This window comes from Papaver somniferum, chromosome 10, assembly GCF_003573695.1.
Source record: "Papaver somniferum cultivar HN1 chromosome 10, ASM357369v1, whole genome shotgun sequence".
Lineage (NCBI taxonomy): Eukaryota > Viridiplantae > Streptophyta > Magnoliopsida > Ranunculales > Papaveraceae > Papaver > Papaver somniferum.
Window position 1 is genome coordinate 9,968,536 of NC_039367.1, and position 5,605 is coordinate 9,974,140.

Consider the following 5,605-nt stretch of genomic DNA (forward strand, 5'->3'; position numbering starts at 1 on the left):
AAGTATTGGGAGAGGTCAAATACGCGTGAAGAGAGTTTGGCAGAAAGAAAACTCCGAAACTTGTTGTGGAGATAAACCGAGATTTTGGGGGAGATTTAATCGAGTTGTGGCCTATAAAAGGAGAGGGGATAAGTCATATAAGAGATAGGAAACCTTAGGAGAAGTTTAGAGGAGAAGAGAGAGCTCCAGAGATCGAGTTGCAGGGAAATACAATATATTCTGCTATTGTTGCTGAAGAGGAAGAACACGAAGAACATTGACGCACAAGCAACTGTCGCAACAAACTATCGTTGTTTCACAGCAGTACCTATGTGTCGTTCATAATAGCGGTTGCGTTAGGTCTTTAACTACTATTTCTCCTTGTAACAGTGATTCTGCAACACCAACAAACTGTTGCGAATCGTCTGTATTATCACTTTTCATCTTTTTAATCATCTTTTGAGCCATAAACAATTATTTTGAGGAGCTAAACCCCATTGCTGAGGTGATAGAGGAAGCTATATTCCAACAAAAAGCGGTACAATATACTTTATTTAATTTATTGCAATTATTATTATGATTATTTGCCTTGAACTATTATTGAATATGATTTTTATTTGAGTGAGTGTGATCTATTTTGATGGAGTATGCTTAGTTTATAGACTCTTGATGCTTCATACTTGGTATTTACAATTATTACTTTTGAAAATCTATTAGTTGCAATATTTTAGAATCAAATTAAACGAGAAAATTGCATGAATATAAATATTTGGACCAAATCACTTTGAACTTGGAAAATAGTGGAATCTTAGCCTCAGTGTTCTTTTAATATTGGTACCAACTTTGTCAGTGTTTGTTATAATTATTAGCGAGTTTTCTATTTAGTTTTGAATTTAAGTCTAAAGTTATCCTTCACAAGTTCGAGAATCGAATCACTTTTTACCACTATCTACAAATCACATCAGAGTTCTATATTGATTTATTGGAAATTTAGAAATTGGTTATTTTGGTAATGAAAGTTTAAATTGATCTAACCAGACAAAGAAGTTTATTAGATTAAACGGAAGAGCCTTTGTTAAATGACTCATAATATCTTATTACCAATGATCGAATAGAGTGGTTACCAAACAACTTTATCATTTATTGTTTGGAATATGATCAAAAGGATTGGTGATTCACATGCGTGACTCTAGAAGTCAAAGGCGTATGGAACTATGGATACTGAGGAAACTAAATAGTTAGGGGTAGTCTACGTGGTCTCAACTATACAAAGTTGCGTATTAGATTTTGTATAGCGGCTTAATTATGAGAGTATTCAAAACTGGAATAGGTCCCGGGGTTTTTTGCATTTGCAGTTTCCTCATTAACAAAATCTTACTGTGTCATTTACTTTATTTTCCCATTATAATTGTTATTATAATTAAGTAAGTCACACACATACGTTAATCTGAATTACTTGACATTGATCATAATAGTCAATCGGTTATTACCGTAATAATTGTCAAGTAAATATCTTGTTGTCGTATTGTCTCGACCTCGTCCATAGACAATGACACAAGGTATAGGACTTAAGTCATATTATCTCGATTATGTTCATAGACGATCACTTAAGATACCAGACTTTTAGATTGATATTTAAAAGATTGTGGTGTATTTGGGTACCCTCGTCTTTTTACCTTCCTCCCTCCTAGGAGACGAAACAAAGATTGTAACATGATACTATCTACTCAACATAAAAAGGCATGCAATCCTTAAAGAGATGTCGAAAGCATGTATAAACCTGGCATGCAAAGTATTGTTCTCACATCTCCAATCTGAGTCGTCATCACCTAACAGTGTATCAACAAGAACGATTCTTCTGAAGAACCAATTTTTCAAAATTCAATGAGACTAATTTTAATACTCACTAGAATATGATTGTAATAGATGCATGTTATTATATCCGTTTTAATTCCACATAATATACAAACATACCCCGCATAATATTCGGTGACAAAATGGTCTGAGAAAAAACTTTAAGAATTCCTGATTCCTTAATGGCTAGCAAGTCATTAGTTACATTACTCTTAGCAACAATGCATAAACCAAAAGTAGGTAACCGACGTTTAAAAACAAATATCTGAGAATAATAATTTCAAAAAGATCAAACTAGAACTCAAAATAACATTGACGACATTGTTTATATGTTTTGCTTTTGCCGTTTCAAAAACAGGTTCTCCAGATATTGATGGATTGTGTATATAAGCATTCCATCAGACATATTGTGTGCATTAAAAGTAGTTTCTCTGATCTTAAATCATGGATAAATTCTTATGGACTCTGTCATGTCTATCAAAAGTACAACTTTTCTTGTGGAGATCACTGAATGAAGGCCTTCTGACCTTCAACTCCAATACTTCCCCCGATGCACCTACGATCTGAAGACTGCTGCACTCACTCTGCTCCACGACTTTGCTATTTTAGATTGATGCCATATCATTCCAAATATAACTGGTGAATCTTTCAGTATCTTATACACTCGTGTAATAATCATTAAAGTTTTTTAAAAGAATGCATGCTTCCAAAAATAAAATAAAATAAAAATAATACTAATAAAGAAAAAGAAGAAAAAAATTAAGATAAGGGAAGGACTGGCTAACAAGGTTAGTTTGACAGAGTCAGTCACAGACCCTTACGACCATTGGATATCTCTATTTTTAATGAATGAGATGTATTGATCATTTCACGACCCAGTTAACACGGTCTTTAATTTTATTTTATATTACTTTGATCAAACCTCTCTCTCTTCAAGCACTGCAACACATCTTATTTTCTCTATCCTTCTCTAGATATCCTCTTCCGATGCAACAAAACAAATTTAAAAAATCCTACCATTTAATGACGAGTTCTTAATTTATTTTACTAAGATTGTAACCGGATTGTTAAATAATTTTCTTTTAAGTGTTTGGATTTCGGAACTGAAATTATTAGGTTGAATATTATTATATTAAATTGTAGACAAAATCAATATTTGTTTCAGGTTGAAACCTTCAATTTAAGGATTCCATATAAAAACCAGTGAATCACTGGTTATGAGTTGTGATAAATCTTATTACCCAACTTACAAATTTTCAAAACCCATAATCTCAATCCCCAAATCAAAATCCTAGGAATAAAATGGTTCAAATCCTTAGACTTAAAAATTATTTGTAATTCTTTTGACTTACCTACTCCTCACAGACTGAAGAGATTATAGAGAATGTCAGAGAAGAATGAAATCTGTTGCAGTGTTGCTCGAAGAGAAGAGAGAACGGAGAAATTGGAAATTAGATTAGGACTGTGTTACCGGGTCATGGATAGAAAACCAGCATGTTTTATCAACACATCTCAGCCATCAGAAATGACAATATCCAATGGTCGTAAGGGTCTGTGACCGACTCTGTCAAACTTACCATGTTAGCCGATCCTTCGCCATTAAGATGACAAGTAGAATGCACATGCATCGCACGAAAAAAAATCAAAACACTAATTATAAACATAAAAACACACTCTGTGTTCCCTATTTCTTGAAAATATCTTTTTACAGAGTGTGGAGTTCTTGAGTACATACACTTGCAGAAAGTATCCTCAATCAAGTTTCTCAAACTCAAATCCACAAATTGTGAAGAACAATATTAATAAAAGCAATAAAATAGTGGTGCTTAGGAAAAATAGAAGTTTCAAAACTATTTTTCCGTGCCCATGAAATTTAGGGTTCTAGTGTCCAATATATCGTCGCAACTGTTAACAAACAAAGGAACACTCACAGTAGACTCAGTATCAACAGTCCCTACCTTTGATCCACCTTATGCAGTGATCTGTTTGAATCATCTTCACCTTAACAATAATTGGAAGTTCAAAGTCGACACTGCATCGAAGTTAGTAAGTCACAACAATCATGTATTAACCGACCATACAATAAAAACTTCAAATTTCTGCAAAGGAAGTAAGGGGTTGTAATGATAGATAATTAGTTGGATTCCAAGTTCCAAATTGGAATATAATAAACAAACACTACCTACGTCCCACTATTAATTGACTTATTTTATAACTAAATTTAGTTATAAAGTAACTCAATTAATAGTGGGACGTAGGGAGTAGTTAACTTAGTCATAGAAAGATACATTACCAAATAGTCAGGTAATATTATAAAAATCGGACCATCATTCTTTACCATCCTAAAGAGTTAGTTGCGTGAGCAAGACATGTATGAAAATAAGAAAATATAAGATACGTAAAAAGAATGTGACTGATATAACTCACCCAGACTAACTGCTAAACTGCATCCCAAGATGATGGGCATGCTCAAAACTCTGATAGAACCTTTTTTATGACCCATGAATGGGAATGACAAAGGGATGAATCTTCTTAATTAAAAACTTTTATGACAAACCATGCTGCCATGAAGTTAATTACAACTTGCCTTACTGCATCTCTCTACTACATAGCTGAATCAGATAGAATGAGTTTAGTAACCAGCATTCATGGAGAGAGAAAACACAAAATATTTTCCAATAAGTAACGAATAAACTTGTTCCAGTTAAGGAAAAGCACCATATTGTCCGGGTTGTTATTGAGATCACACCTTAGATAATATCAGTCAATCTCGACTGTACCAAAATCCATGCTTGAGTTGAAACGAATGAACTGAACTTTAGAGACTTGATAAGTTTTCCTCTGTGAACCGCAATGTCAATTAACAACATGAATTCTGATGCAAACACATAAAATTTTCACTGCTGCTACTAAGATACTCTTGAACAACATTTTGTTGGCACAATTACTGGAGTTTTTGTTCGAGGGAACCTCAAGAACCAACTCTGAAACATGAAATTCATCAACATATATCAAGAATTGAAATTTTAACAATTATTCATTCGTCAAATTCATTTCCTTTATCATTTGATTACGAAGTAAAACCCATACAATCAATTAATTTTCAGGGTAGCAAACGACCATCAAGCAAAACAACTAGTTCATGTTAAACTTACCCTCTACAGAATACCGAGGTCATCCATTAAACTAAGAGATGTTTAAGCAAAATTAACATAAAGTTCGAATTTAATATCCATAGGGTTATGTAGATTCAAGCTTCACTTAATTGAAATTGGTAAAGAATCAAATCAAATTCACAGATGGATTCTATTGATGTACGACAATAAATCAGTACCATTACCCGATGAATTCGTCCACTAAATCTTAGGTTGCAACAACCATTCGGAATAGAACTCGGAGAGAAGAGGAAATTCAAAATAACCCTAACTTTGACTGTTAAATCGATCCAGGGAGATATAACTCAGTTATACTTGAATCGATTCATTCAAATCATTATTTTCATCATTAATTGCTTGAAACCGAGACTTTTTAATTCTAGGATTTATCTCAGAAAGATGTTAGAAAAGAGAGAAAGAGAAAATCAAAAGAGAAGAAGAACAATCCAAATGGTTGTCATTAAAGAGGAGGAAAACGCGCAAATATACGTTTGGTGTACGAAAGATAAGGCGGTACACGAAAAAACCGTGCGGGAACCAAATTTGGTGACCGTTTTCAGTTTAGGCTTGTTGTCATTAAAGAGAGGCAGATAACCCCATCCAAACTGAGGTTTCCC

General features: G+C 33.5%; 1 long non-coding RNA gene across 2 annotated transcripts; it reads right to left on the reverse strand.

Annotated features, from left to right (window-relative positions):
• Nucleotides 1-3,460: 3,460 nt before the first annotated feature.
• On the reverse strand, nt 3,461-5,605 carry LOC113317466. 2 transcript variants are annotated; one of them, XR_003343556.1, is made up of 3 exons: nt 5,174-5,605; nt 4,261-4,817; nt 3,461-3,865 (listed from the first exon to the last, which is right to left on the reverse strand). It is a non-coding gene; the product is annotated as an uncharacterized LOC113317466 (long non-coding RNA). The 2 variants fall into 2 exon arrangements; XR_003343555.1 differs by having other exon boundaries at nt 3,461-4,817.